The sequence below is a fragment of the Galeopterus variegatus genome, unplaced genomic scaffold, assembly GCF_000696425.1.
Source record: "Galeopterus variegatus unplaced genomic scaffold, G_variegatus-3.0.2 Scaffold4504, whole genome shotgun sequence".
NCBI lineage: Eukaryota > Metazoa > Chordata > Mammalia > Dermoptera > Cynocephalidae > Galeopterus > Galeopterus variegatus.
This window is the reverse complement of record NW_007730615.1, coordinates 179,583-187,063: the sequence shown is the minus strand read 5'-3', so window position 1 is coordinate 187,063 and position 7,481 is coordinate 179,583.

Genomic DNA, 7,481 nt, shown 5'->3' with positions numbered 1-7,481 from the left:
TGGGAAGAGGCATGAGACACTCTGGGCTTCACCTGGCCCAATGCTTTCTTTATAGGTAATGAAACAAAGGTCTCCAGTAAGTCCACTTCTTCTCCAGGGGTGTTTAGCTGTTTAGTGGCAGAAGAGGTCTGTATTTCGGGATCTGCTGAATGTCAATGAAATGCTCTTTGTTTAAAAAAACACTTTATAGAGGAATATTTTATATATCACATAATCCACCCATTTCAGGTATGCAATTCAATGAGTTTTAGTACGTTTATCAAGTTTTGCAGCCATCACCACAAATCAGTTTTAGAACATTGTCACCACACCAATAAGATCTCTTGTACCCATTCTTTTTTTTTTTTTCAAATTTTATTGGTTATGAATATTCATGGGATACAAAGCTGATTGTCACCGTTCATGCCCAAGCTGTGATGTCCAGATTCATACTGGCCGCATGCCTGTTACATTTATTGTATCACATTTATTGACTTTCATATGTTGAACCATCCTTGTATCCCTGGGATGAATCCCACTTCAGGTGCCTGAAACCTCTGCCAAGTTTCCCTTTTTGGTGTCCATAGGAGCCAGCCTGTGCCACTGGTTCCCATGGAAACAGACCCCTGAGACACCCCCTGCCTTGCAGCATGCACAAAGCACTTGCTCGCCCTTTGACTTTTTTTTTTTTTCAGCCAGCCAGTTAGATCCAACTTTCAGGTCCCCAGGGGAAGAAAAGGAGGACTGTTCCAGAGGGGAGGCAGCTGCCCAGGTGCCTGGACTAAGCTCACAGCCCACCCTGGCCCCTGGGGAAATGGGGGGCAAGCCTCAGGTTGGGCGCAGCTCCCCAGGAGCCCCTCGGCCTTTCAAGGCCAGGACAGCCCTGTTCCTGTGGCTCCCAGCACACTTCCAGGAGCAGGTACACACTGAGCATTTGGAGCCTTCACGGTGGACTTGGGAGGAAGGTGTCTTTACGTCACTCTACGGATGATGACAGTGAGACCCAGAAAAGTAAAAGGGTTTGCCCAAGTCACAAGCTAGAAAGTGACAAAGCCAGGACATAAAGCCTGTTCCTTTCATCCCAAAGCGAGCATGGCGGTCAAAATCCCCCCCAACCGATGATACACCCATGTTTCATACGTCAGCTTGAAGACTTGCTGATCACACTGTCCAGGACAGGCCTGGCCTACCTTACTGTGTGAACTGAAAAGGTAGGACCAGAGAAGCCCACCCCCAAACCAGTGCTGTCCTCTGGAGAGTCACCCTTCCACTGCTCAGAGGTGCTTTCTTCGAAGTTAACAAGTTGTGCAACGAAACAGGTCAGGACGACTGCCCTGCCCACTGGGCACCCCCAGGCCCTGGGGCCTTGGGAACCTCCCACTGCAGCAGCCAGCCTGGGGGGTGCCCCTCATACAACACAGATGTGAACGTGCCTGCCCCCTGCCATGACCCTCCCCCTGCCACTGGGTCCCTTCCCGGGCAGGAGGGAATGGGGATCGAGCACACCTGCCCTTTGCATGGGCCTCAGCGGTGGCCGTGCTGTGGGCACATGGCCATTAGCAAACTCCCCAAGAGAGAGTCAGTTTTGCAAGAGTCTTTGGCAGCTATCAGACCCAGAAAAGGGGAGGAAGGCTGGAGGAGTGCTGGCCCTGTTAGCTACGAGCTTGAGCCTGATGGGCTGGAGCTGTGGTTTTCCTCCCACGGTGGCAGGAGCCTGAGGGCAGGGCAGTTTGGAAGTGGAAAGGGAAGGAATCATTTCAAGCCTGGATGAGGCTGTGTTTCCTTATGTTGCAATAACTGAGCACTTCACACTGGAGGCGGCGGTAATGAGACGCGTTAGCTGACCAGGGTTTAGCTATTTAGTGGCAGAAGAGTGTTGTATTTCAGGATCTGCTGAATGTCAGTTAAATGCTCTTTGTTTAAAAAAACACTTTATAAAGGAATATTTTATATATCACGTAATCCACCCCTTTCAGGTATGCAATTCAGTGAGTTCTAGTAAGTTTATCAAGTTGTGCAGCCGTCAGCACAAATCAGTTTTAGAACATTTTCACCACACCAGTAAGATCTCCTGTACACATTTATTCTTTTTTTAAAAAAATTTTATTGTTTATGCATATTCATGGGATACAAAGCTGATTGTCACCGTTCATGCCCAAGCTGTGATGGCCAGATTCATACTGGCCGCATTCCTGTTACATTTATTGTATCGCATTTATTGACTTTCCTATGTTGAACCATCCTTACATCTCTGGGATGAATCCCACTTGATCATACTGCATAATTTTTTAAATATGTTGCTATATTCTGACTGCTAATATTTTCTTGAGGATTTTAGCTTCTAGGTTCACCATGGATATTGACCTGTAATTTTCTTTTTTTGTAGTGTTTTTATCTGGTTTTGGTATCAGAGTTATGTTGGCCTCATAGACTGAGTTTGGGAGAGTAGCTTCTGTTTCAATTGTTTGGAATAGTTTGAGGAGAAATGGTATTAACTCCTCTTTAAAAGTTTGATAGAATTCAGCTGTAAATCCATCTGGACATTTCTTTGTTGGAAGATTGCTAACTACTGCTTCAATCTCCTTGCTTGTTATTTGTCTTCTGAGGTTTTCCATCTTTTCTTGGTTCAGTCTTGGTAGTTTGTATGTGTCTAGAAACTTATCCATATCTTTCAGATTTTTATATATTTTATAAAAAACTCTATTAGTTTGTTTGTTTATTTTTAATTGAATCATAATTGATTATACATATTTTTGGGATTCAATATTGACATAAGTGGATCTCTTCAGGACATGGATGAAACTCCTTCATGTGGCTTAAGTGATTGGTTCTTGTGGCTTCATCTCTCCTCAGCCTTCTCTTAAATGCATTGTTACAGAATTTAATTAATTAATTACATTTAAATTTTATTTTTAGAATTTAATTAAAAATAAAAAATTATTAAAAATTAAAAAATTAAAAATTTACTCAAACTTAAAATTAATTTAAATTTGTGTCCACCTCTGGCCCTTGAAACCTCTTCTGCTGGCCAGTCCTGCCACGGCCACATGGAAACCTGACAGGCCCAGGCTGCTTCTTGGTAGGGAGATACACGTGGTCTCCACCACTTCACGTCACACAGCACCGCTCGGCTCACGTCCAGGCCCAACATTAAAAAGGGCCTGACGTCATCGTCAAGTCCCCTGCTTTGAAGTGGAGGCCGCTCCCGCAGCTCCGGCCTGGTGGGTGGGAAGCCTCGGCCGGGCAGCAGGCGTGCTCAGCCTCCAGCTGAACTGCGCTCTGGGTTTGGCGGAGGGTGAAAGCTATACCTCTTCCTCTCATCAGCCACTCCGAGGGTCTTCAGAGCCCAGCCATTGTCCCCACTGTCCCCCTGACTAGGCTATTTTGTGTGGGCCTCAGAGAACCAAGGAGCCCCTGATGGGTAGTGGCAGCTCCACCTTCTCTTGGCCTGGGTCTGTTCACTGTCCAGGCTGCCTCCTGGGACTGGGCCTATGAGATTCCACGCGACTCTCTCACACGAGGCCCTCACTGGGCCGTCAGCCCTCTCCTCAGCTCCGCCATCAAAGCAGCCAGCCTGTCTCTTGCCCTCTAGACTTTGGGGTGGGGGTGGGGGTGAGGCATCCGTCCACCAGATTTCTCAAACTGTGGAGGACACCTCAAAGCCTAAGGCTCTCTTTAAAGCCCTCTTCCTCTGGTTTGATGTGAAGGAGGGCATCTCACCTCACCCTCTGGTCTCAGCTCACCTCCCTGAAATCCCCTCCTCTAACCTCAACACCTGACTCCTTGTTACCCTTGGTGTGGGTGAGGGGTCAGGCCATTGCTTCTCTAAATGCGGCATCAATGTGGGCAGAGGTCAGGGGCTGGGTGAGGTCATCTCTCTGCACACACCGGCCTCCCTCCCCACATGGTGCTGTGATCATCAGTGTTTATAAGACGGTTGCAAGCTAACTGCTCCACGCTTGTCCAGAAAGTGCAAGGAAGGATTTGGGGCCATGGAGAAGAGGCCCGTGGTGTGGACCAGGCTGGCTGCCAGCCTCGTGGTTTGGTCCCTGGCATTTAGGCTCAGAGAGATAGGGTGCTAGGAGGTAAGATGGGAGGCCCAGAGGGTGGGGAGGGACACTGGCCACCACCACACAGCGCAGGGCCTCAGGCTGACTCCAGAGAACTCAGTTATGTCCTGAAATGCCACCATCATACGTTGATTCCTTCGGGTAAGTATTGCCTTTGCTATGCAGCCCACATCCAGTCTCTGCATCCTAGTTTCTCAGCCATTAGGTAGATAAGCAACAAGTCCTGTCTCTCAGCTGATCCTTGTAAAGCGCTTAACACGCTTCCTGGTTGATACTCATAGCTTGATAAATAAATGTTAACTCACACTGCTTGTCCCTTCGGGTAGCATGGGCAGGCTCTCACCCACCAGGCGACCCTCCCTTAGCACAACTCAGCCAGCTGGAGCTGCCCTGGCCAGTCACCTGAGACCTCGGATGCCTTGGCCCATCTGGCATTTCTTTGGCAGAATCTTCCATGGGGACTTCTGCTGGGTGGCAAGGCTGGAGCGTCTGGCACACCTCCCAGGGCCCCCAATCTGTCACTTCTCCTGCCACAGGGACAGCAAGGACACTTGGTTCAAATCTCCTTGGAGACAGGGCCTGCTCCCACACACCCACAGGGAACGGGGACTGGCAGTGCCTCCAGGAGGAAACCTTCAGGGCCACTAGGACGAGGGGACCTGAATCCAAAGCCTGGTGGGGCTTCAACTTATGAGACCTTGAACCAGCCGTGTAACTTCCTGGAACTTCATCTGCTCAACCACAGATGATAATTCACCCCCTTGAGAGACGGCTGAGATTGTGACCTCGAAGGGGCTCTGCTTCCCATATACAGTAGCATTAGCATTTTAGAATTCCAGGATTTTAAAACCAGAGAAAGAGGCAATCTATTTTTCTCTGTGGCTATTTCTGTTTCTTTATCAACTGCTGAGTGCCACCCCCTCCCCAGGTGACCAGTGCCCACAGTGATGCTCTCCAAACGAACCTCCTTTGCAAAGCCAGTGTTCAATTGGCTGGGCCAATGTTCCTGGATACTAAATTCCCAAAGTGGCAGCCTTTTCCTATTCACAGGGTGGGGAACATCAAAGTCAATGTTTTAGGACCACTACTTCCAACAATCATGGACCAATTTCCTAGCTGAGGACAACTTAAAAAGCTGCTCAAATGTGTGGGTGTATGTACATGTGTGTGTGCGTGTGTACACATACATTCATTCTGAGCAGCTTTTTTTTTTTTTTTTTTTTTTTTTTTTCCGTGTCTGGCAATGGATCGCAACCCTCAGTGTCGCCCTCGTACCGGACCGGGACCGGCAATGGAATCGCAACCCTCGGTGTTGCCCCCGCGCCTCGCTCAGCCAGTGAGCGGGAACAGGTCTGTATGTGGGATCCGAACCCTCGGCGGGAGCGCCTCCGCGCTTCCCAAGCGGCGCACTAGCGCAGTGCGCCACCGGGCTGGCCCCTGAGCAGCTTTTTAAGTGACATATATTTACTTAAAATATATATATATACATATATATATATATATTTAAGTCTGACTGAGGGTATCAGGAAGCAAACAAGGCAGTGAGGAATCACAGGCCAAGATCTGGGAAAGAAGGAAACCCAGAAACATGTGCCTGGCTTCTGGGGCTACTTTCTCCCTAGAGGGTCTGCTGATTCCAGAAGACACTGTAAAGATGCTGAGCAGGGCTTTCAACAACTTGTGGGGCTAAAAACTAGGTCCACCAAGAGGATGGTGTGCCTGGCAAATCTTTCATGCTTTGTGTTGGGGACCCCAGAGGGCTTCGCCCTAGGAGTATGAATGAATCAGAGGTAGATTAGCAGTATGAATGAATCAGAGGTAGATCAGCCCTCAAGTCACTGCAAATCATCTCATTTGCTGCAAGTGGATTAAAGTGATCCTAGTGTGCACCTGCTGGATATAAACATAATCCTCACAGAGGAAGATAACTTCATCCTAGGCCTTAAGTTATTTCTCCAGGTTTTCCGATACAATATGTGGTACTCAATCAAAAATAACCAGGTATGTGAGGAGACAAGACAGAACTAATAAACATACCAAGAGAAACAACAGACACTAGAAACAGATTCATGAGAATTCCATATAAGGGAGTTATTGAACTTTAAAATAACTGTGTTTAATATGCCCAAATATATAAAAGATGAGATAGGCAACTTTGATAGAGAACTGGAAATGATTTTTTTAATTGTTTCTTTTTCATTCATTTTAATCTCGTCAATTGCAATTTAAAATGCAGGGTGCTACTTTCCCTGCACAGGTCAACAGATGAGTAACAAGCAAAGAAACCTCTGGGAAAAGACAAAAGGAGGCAAGTGTTCTGCATTCAAGGATGCTTGTTTGAGAATGTGCTTGCAGCAGTGACAATACATTGCATGTGCACTATTTCTAATCCTAGTAGAAAATTTGTTGCTGGCTTATAAGGTGCAATTAAACACAGACACTCCCTGAGACCCAGCAGACCAGAATCTTAAAGTGCTTTCTGCCTTTGAACAAGAACGCATCTCCCTCTTCCCTTGTGCCTGCCCAGACCCAGCTCAGTCCCTGGCCCAGACAGCGATGGCATAGATTATAGCTCCCATCAGTCGAGCGTTTGTTCTCTGCCAGGCCCCTGCCAAGGACTTCCCACGCTTTGTCACAACCTATTGCAGGCTATGGCTATTCTCCCCCTCTTATAAATGAAGAAGCTGAGGTTTAGGGAACCCACGTAACACGTTCAAGGTGCCCCAGCTAACAAGCGTCAGAGCCAGGCTGTGAATCCCGGTCTGCCTGCTCCTGGCGGCATGCTCCCAGACGGGCCCCACTCCCCATCTGCTGGTTGCTGGAATAATCCCTCGATGCCTGGAGTCAGAGGAGGCCTTGGAATTCTCTCCAAGAAACACTCATTAAAACCAACTGTGTACAGGGCCCCAGGCTGGGAGACCTGGTTTCAAGGACCCAAGGCCAAGGCTAAGGGAAGTGACAAGACTTTAACAGATCTGAGGTCTCCTCTTTCTCTTCTTCATTTCTGGAACTCAGGGTCCTGTATGCAGGGATGGCACAGGGACAGGCTAGGGAGGATCCTAGGCCACAGGCACAGGATAGAAAGAGTAGTGCAAACTCCTGTTCTGGCCACCAGATCCCTCCTGAGAAAGCTGGGTAGGGGCCCCTATGGCCCAGGTCCCAAGTCCTTCCCTTGGGAGCCAGTGGTCAGAGAGGAGCTGAGGGCCAGCACTGCCATTTTTAACCAGAGTACAGGCAGACAGGAAGGCTCAGCCTTCAGACAGACCTTCCTCACCCCACTGGGGGCTAACAAATCCACGCTGGGGCTTGTGGAGGGTCCAAGCCTTGGGGCAGTGAAGGGCTAGGGCCATGAGACAGAGCCCGCAGGCAGCCCAGACATGGGCCATGGTGGCCTCTGCCTGCTTGGTGGCTTTCCCTGATTAGTTTGGTTGG